We start from the raw sequence: 14,449 nt of genomic DNA, 5'->3' as shown, positions 1-14,449 counted from the left end.
ATGTCTGAATTGTCATGACATCAGAAGTACATATGGAGTAGTTGCAGGTGATGCTTGGGACAGTTCTGATTATGTTAGTTTGGTTTTATGTGTTTTTTTAATAGAAGGGTTTTTATTTCTTTTTTTAAGGTTTTGTAGTTTGTGGTCGAGGTCAATAGGTTGTAGAGTTGGGGGTCAAGTGTTGCAGCTCGAATGGCTAGGAGGTTGTCGAACAGTTTTTTTCTTTTGACGTTTTTGGTTGGAGGGTGTGTGAATGGTGCGTGAGTTCTCCTATGTCTGTTTGAAGTGGATTGAATTATTTAGCTGAAGAAATTAGTTACCCCCCCCCCCATTCCACACACATTAATTCTCTTCCATTTTTGTTCCCATTATAAAAAAAACACTGATAAGTTCCCAGGAAAAAAATACATTAAAATAAGAAGTGAAAACAAAGGCCCCTACAGATGAGAACATAACATAAGAATAGCCTAACTGGGTCACACCAATGGTCCATCATGCCCAGTAGCCCATTCTCATGGTAGCCAATAGTGCTGCCCGATTCAGAGAAAAATATTTCATTCGATCCGATTCACCCTGTTGAATCGATTTTTCGATTAGATTCACTGTTAATGACACCGCTTTTTAAGTTTAAACAAAGTATAACAATAAATTTCACAACAACAATAAATTTCACAAAGTACTTTAAAAAAAAAAAATCACATTTTTCCATTAAAGCAGTTCTGGAGACATTTGCTTGAACAGTCTTTTTTCCCAGTCCATAAGCAAGCAATATGAAAAAGATTTCCTTAATTATCTACTCAAACATTTTTGCTATTTACTTTCATTGTACCTAGACTATTATTCAGTAGAAAAAATTTAGTTTGTTCAATCAAGCAGAACATTCACTCATAGAAGTCCAATGTCCACACAGGATTTGATTGAACAAACAAATTTTTTCTACTGAATAATAGTTTAGGTATACTGAATAGCAAAAATGTTAAAGCCACACAGAAAAGCAGTAAAAGTCAATAGGTTCTCCAAGTGGGAACAACTGAGTGCACCAATCCAGGGCAAGCAGACGCTTCCCCCATGTCTTAATAACAGACAATGGACTTTTCCTCCAGGAATTTGTCCAAACCTTTCTTAAAACCAGCTACGCTATCTACTTTTAACATAACTTCTGGCCACTTCATTTTTAAGCTTAGATCTTTCCTTCCAAACAGAGACCTTGCTAGATGTCAAATACAGCACAAGGTAACTTCACATGGACTTAACTGTGCAGGAAATGAATCTCCTCATACACCCACCATATAGTGCAAAAATGTGCAAAGGTCTGTTTTTTTCTTTCGATCACTACATAGCCTAATGCCACACAAGCAGCGCTGTTACAAACATATTCTGAAGGTCAATGCTAAGGTTGACAAAGTTTCCTTCCTTGGACCAGAAGGAGATACTGACAAACCACTGGAAGAGATTCTAAAACAACTACCCAGAAATAACACCCAAAGACCCACTCAGTGTGTGAACCAGTTGAGTGGAGTGGACTAACTGGGGGTGGAAATGGGCCCAGAGTTTGCTCAGCAGAATTTCCCAGACTACCTCTTCCTCTCAACACACTGACATGCTACCACCACCACCAACACTAGGAACACCTCACCGAGTATGCCAGCAATGCTTATAAACTTTATAAAACACATTATTATATTTTCTTATAAAGCATATATTTTAACTGAACTCAGCCTTGCCATTCACAAAAATAGAAAAGTTCCCATTTCAAGCTGTCTCATGTACACTTTTCAAATCTAACATATTGTAATCACAAAACAGAAAATAAAATTATTTTTTCTACCTTTTGTTCTCTGATCAATATTCAAATCTTGTTGGTCCCAGGCTCTTGTTGTCTTGCTTGCCAGGGTCTCCTTTCTCCGTGCTAACCATCCGTCTGCCATCTCTGTTCTCCCCTTCCGTTTCCCTTCCCTCTCCCGGAGATCTGGCATCTTTCCTTTTTTTTTGTCTCCATCCACAGATTCACCTTTTCTCAACTCCCCACCACCCCAGGATCCACCATCTCTCCCTTTCTGTTCCCAACTATCCTCCTATCCAGTATCTCTATCCCCCCTCCACACCATCCCCTGTTTCCAAGTTCTCTCCCTTTCTGTTCCTTCCCTCCCTAAATCCCATTATGCACCATCTCTCTCCCACTCCTCTGTTTTTAGACCCATTATTTCTAACTCCCAAAGTCTGGCATATGCACGTATCTTTGAACCCCCCCTTCCCTCTGTGTACTTTTACACCAGGACCCCCCTCCCCCGAAGGTCTGTCCCCCCTCCGAAGGGCTACACCCCACCCCTGAAGACCTGCACCCCCCGAAGGACTTTACCTCCCACCCGAAGGTCTGTCCCCCTCTGAAGGCCTAAACCCCACCCCTGAAGGCCTGCACCCTCCCCGAAGGATTGTACCCCCCACCCGAAGGTCTGTCCCTCCCTGAAGGCCTGCACCCATCCCGAAGGCCTGCACCCACCCCGAATGCCTGCACCCACCCCGAAGGCCTGCACCCACCCCGAAGGCCTGCACCCCCGAAGGCCTGTCCCCCCCCCTTGAAGGCCTGACCCCCCCTTGAAGGCCTGCCTGCTTGTCCCCCCTTGAAGGCCTATCCCCCCTTAAAGGTCTGCCTGTCCCACCCCCTTGTAGGCCTGCCCCCCCTTAAAGGTCTGCCTGTCCCACCCCCTTGTAGGCCTGTCCCCCCATTGAAGGCCTGACCCCCCCTTGAAGGCCTGCCTGCTTGTCCCCCCTTGAAGGCCTGTCCCCCCCCTTGAAGGTTGGCACCCCCCCAAAGGCCTGCACCCCCTTGTAGGCCTGTCCCCCCCTTGAAGGCCTGCCTGCTTGTCCCCCCTTGAAGGCCTGTCCCCCCCCTTGAAGGCCTGCACCCCCCCTTGAAGGTTGGCACCCCCCCAAAGGCCTGCACCCCCTTGAAGGCCTGCACCCCCTTGAAGGTCGGCACCCCCCCCTGAAGGCATGCACCCCCCCTGAAGGCCTGTCCCCCCTTGAAGGCCTGTCCCCCCCCTTGTAGGCCTGCACCCCCTTGTAGGCCTGTCCCCCCCCCTTGTAGGCCTGTCCCCCCCTTGAAGGCCTGCCTGCCTGTCCCCCCCTTGAAGGCCTGCACCCCCTTGAAGGTCTGCACCCCCCCCCGAAGACCTGCACCCCCCCTTGAAGGCCTGCCTGCCTGCCTGTCACCCCCCTCCCCCTTGAAAGTCTGCCTGCCCGCCCGCCCCGCCCCACCCTGAAGGCCTGATGCCCCGACCCACCCCGAAGGACCATTCGCCCCCCTGGCCTCCCCGCACTACCTATGAAGCAGCCGCAGCAGGATCGCGACGTCAGCTATATTTGCGCTACTTAGGAGCTGCTTCCTGCATCGCGGTCCCGCCCCCTCCTCTGACGTCAGAGGAGGGACGGGACCGCGGCGCAGGAAGCAGCGCCCAAGCAGCTGAGGGATTGCTGACGTCGCGATCCTGCTGCGGGCTGCTTCATAGGTGTGCTGGAAGGTCAGTGGGGCGAGCGGTCCTTCGGGCGTGGGGGGGGACTGAGCGGCAAGGCCGGGAACACCCCCTCAGGGCTGGTACCCGGGGCGGCCCGCCCCCCCCGCACCCCCCTAGGTACGCCACTGCACCGAACCAAACTGATAGAAGGAGAATGAGCTTCTTCAGGGATCTGACCCAGTTCTAATACCTCTCCGTCTCCGTGCCGACCGACCCCCTCAAGGACCGACCCTTGGAAACATGTTTTCAGGCTTGGAATCCAGTTAAAAGGCAATAGACGCTCTGTCTATACCTGGGACCAAACTGAAAGAAATTTGTCCAGCCCTGGCAAGTTCAAACCCAACTCAAACCAAATTCTGCACTCCTGGGGAAGGGGGAGGTTTTGCTTCTGAGAAAGTGCTCCTTAGTACATCAGAATCTCTGTCTGCTTCTTGGCACCAGCACTGGAGAAATAATGAGACGCCCTACTTTCTTTCTGCATGTGAAGCCATCTGGAGGGGGGGGGTGTGTGTTTGTGAGTACCAGAAGGCACTGCGAGGAAGGAACGGGGTATATTAGTAGATCTGTGTGTGATGGAGGGCACTAGGGCCAGCAGGAGTGAGGTACATAGTTAGAGCTGTAGAGGGGGGGGGGGAGAAGGAGGGTGTCCCTATTGCAAGGGAGGAGTGAGGTTTTCCCTCGCCTTTTCTTCAGTCCTAAAGTTCACATTTTCTGGCTTTGGCTGCCTTCAGCAGTCATGCGACCGGGTAACAAAGCCCCCCTGACCCTGCACGCTGTCTGATTCGGCTGCTGTTGAACAGTCTCAGGCTGAGTGGAATTTGGGTTATGAGCTGCAGGGAGTGGTTGTGAATTTCTCCGTGAGAACCTTGTGCATCCTCCTCCAGCTTGAGTTCCGATCCTCCCCGAGGCTGACGTATTTCCTGTTGCCTCAGCTTTCAACAGCAATCTGACCTGGAGGAGGGGAGAACAAGGCCTGGGAATGCATTTATCTGAGTTTGGGGTTTAGGTTTCTGCCACTTGGTGCTGAATGTAAGACGCGCGCACGAGGACGCGCACGCGTAGACGTCCGCACGTAGACGCCCGCACTAGACGTCCCCACGTAGACGTCCGCACTAGACGTCCCCACGTAGACGTCCGCACTAGACGTCCCCACGTAGACGTCCGCACTAGACGTCCGCACTAGACGTCCCCACGTAGACGTCCGCACTAGACGTCTAGTGCGGGCGTCTAGTGCGGACGTCTACGTGGGGACGTCTAGTGCGGACGTCTAGTGGGGACGTCTAGTGCGGGCGTCTACGTGGGGACGTCTAGTGGGGACGTCTAGTGGGGACGTCTAGTGGGGACGTCTACGTGGGGACGTCTAGTGCGGGCGTCTAGTGCGGACGTCTATTGCGGACGTCTAGTGGGGACGTCTAGTGCGGACGTCTATTGCGGACGTCTAGTGGGGACGTCTATTGCGGACGTCTATTGCGGACGTCTAGTGGGGACGTCTAGTGCGGACGTCTATTGCGGACGTCTAGTGGGGACGTCTATTGCGGACGTCTAGTGGGGACGTCTAGTGCGGACGTCTAGTGGGGACGTCTAGTGGGGACGTCTAGTGCGGGCGTCTAGTGGGGACGTCTAGTGGGGACGTCTATTGCGGACGTCTAGTGGGGACGTCTATTGCGGACGTCTAGTGGGGACGTCTATTGCGGACGTCTAGTGGGGACGTCTATTGCGGACGTCTAGTGGGGACGTCTAGTGCGGGCGTCTAGTGGGGACGTCTAGTGCGGGCGTCTAGTGCGGACGTCTACGTGGGGACGTCTAGTGCGGGCGTCTAGTGCGGACTCAAGCTGGAGGAGGATGCACAAGGTTCTCACGGAGAAATTCACAACCACTCCCTGCAGCTCATAACCCAAATTCCACTCAGCCTGAGAAGGGTTCCGGCACGCAAACTGTTCAACAGCAGCCGAATCAGACAGCGTGCAGGGTCAGGGGGGCTTTGTTACCCGGTCGCATGACTGCTGAAGGCAGCCAAAGCCAGAAAATGTGAACTTTAGGACTGAAGAAAAGGCGAGGGAAAACCTCACTCCTCCCTTGCAATAGGGACACCCTCCTTCTCCCCCCCCCCCCTCTACAGCTCTAACTATGTACCTCACTCCTGCTGGCCCTAGTGCCCTCCATCACACACAGATCTACTAATATACCCCGTTCCTTCCTCGCAGTGCCTTCTGGTACTCACAAACACCCCCCCCCCCCTCCAGATGGCTTCACATGCAGAAAGAAAGTAGGGCGTCTCATTATTTCTCCAGTGCTGGTGCCAAGAAGCAGACAGAGATTCTGATGTACTAAGGAGCACTTTCTCAGAAGCAAAACCTCCCCCTTCCCCAGGAGTGCAGAATTTGGTTTGAGTTGGGTTTGAACTTGCCAGGGCTGGACAAATTTCTTTCAGTTTGGTCCCAGGTATAGACAGAGCGTCTATTGCCTTTTAACTGGATTCCAAGCCTGAAAACATGTTTCCCGGGGTCGGTCGGCACGGAGACGGAGAGGTATTAGAACTGGGTCAGATCCCCGACCCACCCCGAAGGACCATTCGCCCCCCTGGCCTCCCCGCACTACCTATGAAGCAGCCGCAGCAGGATCGCGACGTCAGCTATATTTGCGCTACTTAGGAGCTGCTTCCTGCGTCGCGGTCCCGCCCCCTCCTCTGACGTCAGAGGAAGCAGCGCCCAAGCAGCTGAGGGATTGCTGACGTCGCGATCCTGCTGCGGGCTGCTTCATAGGTGTGCTGGAAGGTCAGTGGGGCGAGCGGTCCTTCGGGCGTGGGGGGGGACTGAGCGGCAAGGCCGGGAACACCCCCTCAGGGCTGGTACCCGGGGCGGCCCCCCCCCCCCCCCCCCCCCCCCCCTAGGTACGCCACTGGATCACCTTCAACATCTCTCTTCCCACCAATAAAAAGCTGAACGTAGTAGAAAAATAGAAAAACAGCAGGACGCCATTGATCATAGAGGTATAAGTGCCAAGTGATTACTCCGTGAACCATCCTCAAGGACCAGGAAATACAGCCTGAGACCAAGATGCGGCAGAAAGGTACAGAAACATTTCCCATTGCTTTGAGCAACATAAAGAAAAGAGGATGAAAACCTCCAGCGTACAACAACATTGATCCCAACACAAGGGTAACATTTATTATGCATCCACTAGAAAAAGAGTGGTTCCAACCCTCCGCCCTCCATTTTTTTTGTTGTTGTACTCCGTCATTTTGAGTGTCACAGGCCTGAGGAAAAGGAATTTTCAAGCACATCTGGATAGGTTGCTTACACATGTGACATCTTATGAACTCCAGAGGGAAGCTTTCTTTAGGATGATGCAAGTACTAATACGAGTGTTAGCAGTAAATTTGGGAGACTGAGATCATATTCCACATGCCCTGGCTTAGGAGCGAGGTTCTTTACCATCATGGAATGCACAGAAGTAATCCATTTTGAGGCATTATTGCCTTTGATGATATTTGGCCACTGCACTGATAATTTATATGTTTCATTTTGGTCTGCTATATAGAAGCATAAACTATAGAGACAGCAGTGGCAGAGGTCAGCAGCCAATGTGTATATTCACCGCCACTGACTAGACAGAGAGACATGAATATGCACATTAATTTATGCACCCGTGGCTGGCAATTAGCTTGCAACACTGACTGCCACATCTGAATATTACCCCCACTAATTCCAGGATCAAGGAGAAATCTGTAACACCAGGCCGACTTCTGAGAAATTCCACCACAGGTTGGAACAACTAGAGAGTAATTTAAAAGGCCTTTCATGGTTTATTCCAAACATTATCCAAGCTATGTGGGGCTAATTTTAGAAATGATTTTTTTACTCATAAAAGCCCTTTTATGCACACAGTAGACCTTTAAAGGAGTTGCATGTGGTGACAAAAAGTCACTTAATTTCATGCAACCTATGTATTGTCGTCACTGAGGTGGGTTGTGGGTAGGGTACAGAGTTGTGATTCATGTGCACACTTTATGAAATAAGTGCAAACATTTATGCTTGCTTCTGAGGAAGTGTAAACATCTGCAGCTTCATGTAAGGTATGATAGCCGCAGGATTTGTACTGATATTTTACAAAGACACATAAAGATCGCTTTACAAAATTTATGTGTTAGATTTTCTATTTGTCCACGCACTTATTTTCTCAGTGGTCAGTTATGGATGTGATAGCTGGACACTATGGAAAAAGGATAGAAAGAAAATTGACTCATTTGAGCTTTGGTGCTGGAGAAGGATTTTAGACAAGCAGTGGACCACCAGAAAAATGAACAAATCGATTCTGGAAGAGATCAAAACTGGCTATGCCACTCGAAGCCCAAATGATGACGTTACGACGGTCTTATTTTGGTCACACCATCAATGGGTATTCTTATATTTTCGAATGTTAAAAGCAAAGTTCTTTTTTAAAGTAATCACAGGGATAGTGACTAATTATTTTGCGCTTTAATTCTTTATTGGATTATTCATTACAATAACAAATATTCACGAATATCCACTAAATTCTGTATATAAAATACAACTTAACATATAAAGGAAATTAATCAACCATGATATAGTCCACATTATAATGGTCACCAGTATCAGTTAGAAACTTAAATCCATCTATCTTTTAACATCCCAGGCAGTAATTGGCTAATCTATATAAATCATGCACCCTCCTCCAATATATATAAAGTTATTAATGATAGAAATTAAGCTTTCAGCAAAGATTTTCCTTTAATAAAGTCTTCTAACTGGACTGGTTAAAAAAAAAATATACTTATCACTTCCATACGAGACTAAGCACTTGTATGGAAATTTCAGAAAGAAGGTAGCTCCAGTTGCAACCACCTTAGGTTTTAGCTGGAGGAATTGGGATAGTGACTAATTATGCCTTTGTATTGTTTATTAGCTTTTGCTTTGATACGCATGTTATAGGATTGCATGCTAAATGTGTGCTTTTTTTATTTTTATTTTAGTGGCCTTGTCTTGTAAGGTCAAAAAGTTGCTTCATCCTGTCTTTTGGATTTCAGAGACAAAGGCCCTGATTCTCCAAAGTGCGTCCTGATTTTAGGCAGCTGTAGGCGTGGGGGGGGGGGGGGGGGCGCTGGGGTTCAGGTATCACTCATCGGCAGTGGGCTATAAGAGTCCAAGCCTACTGCATTGTGGTCTTCCTTTTATTTCTGGATTGGGGGGCTGGGGGTGGGACAGAGATGTTGGGTCTGTTTGCTCTGTAATTGGTTTTCTTCAGCTATTGCTTCAAGGTTGCTGGTTCTATGCTGGTTGGATTTCTGTTTGAAAATAAAAATTGATTCAACATAGAAACTTTTGATAAACATAAAAGGGGGTTATTACTCTATCTTTAAGTCTGCAATAACCTGGGGACAAGGCATAAGTCCTCGGAATACATCTTATTCAAAAAATAAATAAATAAAGGAAAATAGAAGGAAGCAACCATCTAGGGCACAATATATTAACTAAACACCCCCCCTCCTTTACGAAGCCGTGCTAGTGTTTTTTTAGTGCCGGCCGTGGTAGTAACGGCTCGGATACTCAGATGAATTCTATGAGCGTTGGAGCTGTTACCGCAGCAGCCGACGCTAAAAACGCTAGCGAGGTTTTGTAAAGGAGGAGGTAAATTAGTAGTTGGACTTACAGGTAGACCACTGGAATTAGCCTAAAAAATGTATGTAAATGATCTGGGTCCTAAAACATATTTTAAAGAATAGAGTTTGATAATACACAAGGAAATCGAGCCCAAAAAGATCTCCTAACACAGATGATCTTAATTTAAGAAATTGTTGACATCTTCGTTGCGCGAATCTGGCAGCATCTGGAAAAGTCCTTTTCTCGCACTTCAAAAACAATTCATCACGGTGATAAAAATATAACCTCAATGTCGAATCACAATCAGAGGCCAGTAAAAAGCTCACAATCAACGTTAAAGGCTTCATCCCCTTCATATCATCTTCCAATGATTGCATTAAAATTTAACATATCACATGAATCATCAAGATGCAACAGCAATCTCTCTTCATTAATAGGATGGAATAGAATAAATTCACAAAATTGGCGGCTAAGCTTGCTCAGGAATTTTCAAGATATCAGACAAATAATGCTTAAAAAGTAAGCATCGGAGCCACAAAGAATATTAAGAAAATTGATTAAACATAGATTTTTCCTCCTTTTAATGTCTTCCAAAAATTCAAAAAATCACAGTACCTATTTTGTACATGGTCAAGGCCCTTATGCTAATCAATTAGAATGCAGCAATGCCTCAGGTGATAACTGATTAGCACGGTCATGCCCCCTTTGGAGGAAATAAAAAATATTTGGGGGGCACAGAGTGCACATGCAAATTGATGAATTTATTGTGGGATGCCAGCACAAACCCCATGGTAAGCCTTTTTTGTGTGGTAAGGATCCCTACATTTTTCAAATAATAATAATATTACTAATGAAAAGTGGCCTTAGGGCTCACTTACCAGGATTTTTCCTGCGCACTAAGGCTGTCATTGCTGCAGTCATAAAGGACCTGATTCTCTATAGCGCTCCTTAGAACACCTACATGGTAGGCATGCAGGCACGCGGTTATCCATCAGCCGCTAGGAACGTGCTGTAGAATTGTGCCTACAGTTTTGTGTAGGCATGTGAAATGTACGCCAGCATTACGCAGGCCTACGTTTCACACGCCTAGCACACACGTCCCGAGGCGCCTAGCGACACGCAAGCATGCGTAAGGCAACTTCCGGTGCAAACCACACCTCCAACTGCCTTACATATGCGCCTTTGTAGGCTCGAGATAGGCGTGAGGTAGGCATGCTAGTACAGCACACTTAATTTTTTTACGCTCTACCGTTGACTAGTTAGGTGGCAATGGCGCATCTTCTTCTGCCTAACTTAAGTATTCTCAACTACTGTAACATTATATACCTAGGTGCTTACAAGAAAATTTTCAAAAAATTGAGAGTGATTCAGAATACTGCCGTTCGCCTCATCTTTGGGTTTAAAAAAAATGGGAGCATATCACTCCTTTTTATTTGAAACTCCATTGGTTGCCGATACAAGTCGCGAATTCTGTTCAAATTTTCTTGTATTTGTTATAAATCAGTTTCGGGTTTGTTACCAGGTTATCTTGTGTCTCATTTTCCTTTGAGCCACGCCAAAAAGACCACACGTAGAGTGCACTTGTTTTCATATCCCTCCTTAAAATCCTGTCGTTATAAGAAGTTCCTTGAGCGAACCCTCTCATTTCAAGCCGCTAAATTGAATGTATGGCTTGGAAAAATGATGTTATCGGTCTCTTCCTATCTTGATTTTAGAAAATTGTTAAAGACTCAACTCTTTGATAGGCTGGTACCTTAATGCATTCTGCTTCATTTTTTCAATCAAGTTCCTTATATTCAACTTGATGGATTTTATCTGTTCTATGTATTACTTCTTTCCCTGCCATGCCGGTATTTTCTGCGTTATATTGTAAATGCTTTCTGTCTTTATCTGTTTTTAAGTCCATTATTCTAATTTGTATTTTATCTGTATCCCATGTATTAGCTCACCTTGTTGTGAACCGCCTAGAACTTTTTCGGTATGGCGGTATATAAGAATAAAATTATTATTATTATTATTAGTGCACTATAGAGAATCAGGCCCATAATAGCCAATTTTCTATTTTTTGTATTACTAGCCATGCGCCGGTGTTGCCATCAGTGCACAGCCATCACACAGTATTCCCTCGCTAACCAGTTAGCGCACACTTATATAGATGGGCTAGCACAGGAATGGCCACCTCTACTCACTGGGGGGGGGGAAAATATTTTTATAGTGTGTGTGCATTTGGCAGCTACTGCAGGATACCTGAGCATATCCCACGGTGCACCATTTTATGAAGCATTAAGTGTGAGCTTGCATTTAACACAGCTCAGTAACGGGCCCTTTGGAAACTTGATGTAGTTAGGAATTCTTTTACAAAAATACGGTCTGAAGAATAAATATAAGAACATAAGAACATAAGCAATGCCTCCACTGGGTCAGACCCGAGGTCCATCATGCCCAGCAGTCCGCTCACGCGGCGGCCTAACAGGTCCAGGACCTGCGCAGTAGCTCCCTATCTATACCCCTCTATCCCTTTTTCCAGCAGGAATTTGTCCAGTCCTTTCTTGAAATCCAGTACCGTACTCTGTCCTATTACTTCCTCTGGAAGTGCATTCCAGGTGTCCACCACACGCTGGGTAAAGAAAAATTTCCTAGCATTTGTTTTGAATCTGTCCCCTTCCAATTTTTCTGAATGCCCTCTTGTTCTTATATGTTTTGAAAGTTTGAAGAATCTGTCCCTCTCTACTTTCTCTATGCCCTTCATGATCTTGTAGATCTCTATCATATCTCCTCTGAGTCTCCGCTTTTCCAGGGAGAAGAGCCCCAGTCTCTCCAATCTTTCAGTGTATGTGAGGTTTTCCATGCCCTTAATCATTCGTGTCGCTCTGGACCCTCTCAAGTGTTGCCATATCCTTCTTAAGATACGGTGACCAATACTGAACACAGTACTCCAGGTGCGGGCGCACCATTGCCCGATACAACGGCAGGATGACTTCTTTTGTTCTGGTCGTAATACCCTTCTTAATAATACCCAACATTCTGTTTGCCTTCTTCGCGGCTGCTGCACATTGCGCCGTTGACTTCATTGTTGTATCCACCAATACACCCAAATCTCTTTCAAGGTTACTTCCAATCAAAAAGAGGGTAAAATGCGAACAAGCAGGCAGGGCATTTCTTTAGAACGGCACTTAGAAATCTAAATAAATAAATAATGCTGCTTGAAAGTAATTTATCTGCTCATAAATATTGATGGCAAATATAGAGAAATCCAAATTCTTCTACATAATTTAATCTGCTGAATGTTAAAATGCCAGCTTCAATTATTATTAGAAAGATACAGCGGCACACAGACATAATGGCAGTAAAGTCCTTGCGCACACAACATACTCTCCCTCTCAAGCTACAACGCCTGTTCTGGCATTTTAAGAACAATTTACTTTCTAACTATTGTTATTAGCCTTTTTATTTTCAGCAGTGCAACCTGACCGATACATCTGTTATCGACATCTCAGAATCAGGGATCTTCCATTTTTATCGATGTCTACAGCTTACTAGGGGAGTAATGAGAACATTACACACGGCTTAAAAAAAAGAGGAATACAAAATAGTTTCTCATTATAGTTGGATGTGACGTAGGGCTCCTTTTACAAAGGCGCGCTAGGGCCTTAACGAGCGGAATAGCACGCGCTAAATTGCCGCACGCATACGCCGCTACCGCCTCCTTTTGAGCAGGCGGTAGATTTTCGGCTAGCGCGCGCTAATCCGGCGCGTGCGTTAAAAACGCTAGCGTACCTTTGTAAAAAGAGCCCATAATGTTTGTATAGCACAAACGTCTGCGCCTATAGGGCTGCGTGGAATACATAACTACATACAATATAGGTTGTTCTACAGCTCTTTTGGAAAAAAAAATATATGGGTTAATATTCAGTTCTTTTAGTCAGTGGGTATTTTTTGTAAACGCCGGCCACAGCAATATAAAAAAAAAATTCTATAGATCAGCACCATTTTATGACCGCTGACTGCCTAAAAAGCAAATCTAATGTAAACCACATATCTATTATATTTATTTATTTAAAAATTTATATACTGCATATTAACTATGCGGTTTACAAAATTACACACAAATCAACTTACAGCTCCATAACAGACGACATGTATGGTGGCTGAATGCCACACTAGCCATTTTGGTTGGTAGATCTGCCCACACTCTCTGCCCCAGTGCTCTCTGGATAGTGCCAAGATGTTTAGCGCTACCCAGAAACTGTAACTGAAAATTGGGGGGCAAGAGACTTGTACATTAAGGCCCGGATTCTCTAACCAGCGCTGAATTTTTAGGCGCCCAAACTCAGTTAAAAGTGCCAAACAACATTTTAAACTCAGTTTCAAGGTGCCTACCAGCTCCTAAAAAAAAAAAAAATTGGTGCTGGAATCACATCTACATAGGTGCTTTAGGCCGCCTAACGCCAATATGGGCATGGCTAATGCTGGAAATGACCTTAGGTGATCTAAAGTGCCTACGTTGACACAATTCACAGCAAAGATAGGAAAATCCTGGTCTACATTTCCAGTGCCTATCTTTCATAGAGGCGTGATTCTCTAAAGGACGCCATCATATGACTGACATGTGATCGGCGGCCATTTTTTAGGCAGCCACCGATCAGTGCTCTATAAAGAATCCAGGTCTTGCTGGATCCTAGTAAATATATAAGCCCTTTAGAATATCAGAGCATAAGGAGGGTGCACACACTGACCACCACATTCTGTATATACAGTAGTCCAGTGTTTTTCAACCGCTGTTCCGCGGCACACTAGTGTGCCGCGAGATGTTGCCTGGTGTGCCGCAGGGCCGCCGGGCCCGGAGCTGACAGGGGGCCCGAGGCAGGGGCGCCAGTAGCTCGCCAAGGCAAAGTGAGTCGATCACCCAGGACTCACTTTGTCTTGGCGATCTAATCTATCGAGCCGATAAGTCGTCTTCTCCCTGACGTCAATTCTGCAGTCGGAGAGGAAGTTCGGGCCAGCCAATCGCTGCCTGGCTGGGCGGAACTTCCTCTCCGATTGCAGAATTGACGTCAGGGAGAGCATGCGTCTGCGTCGGCTTTGGGGCCTGTTATCCATTGGTGGGTCCTGTTCCCCGATGGCAGCGGCAGTGGCAGTGGCTTGGGGAACGGCAGGGAGAAAGAAAGAAAGGGGGCAGGCAGGGAAACAGAAGGAAAGAAGAGAAACAGAAAGAAAGAAAGAAAGGTCAGGGAGAGAGGAAGAAAAATTTGGGGGAGGGAATGAGGTGTGGAGGAGAGAAAGCATACAGGCTGATAGAAGGGAAGAAAGATT

This window comes from Geotrypetes seraphini, chromosome 14, assembly GCF_902459505.1.
Source record: "Geotrypetes seraphini chromosome 14, aGeoSer1.1, whole genome shotgun sequence".
Classification (NCBI taxonomy): Eukaryota; Metazoa; Chordata; class Amphibia; order Gymnophiona; family Dermophiidae; genus Geotrypetes; species Geotrypetes seraphini.
This window is presented reverse-complemented; position numbering follows the sequence as displayed.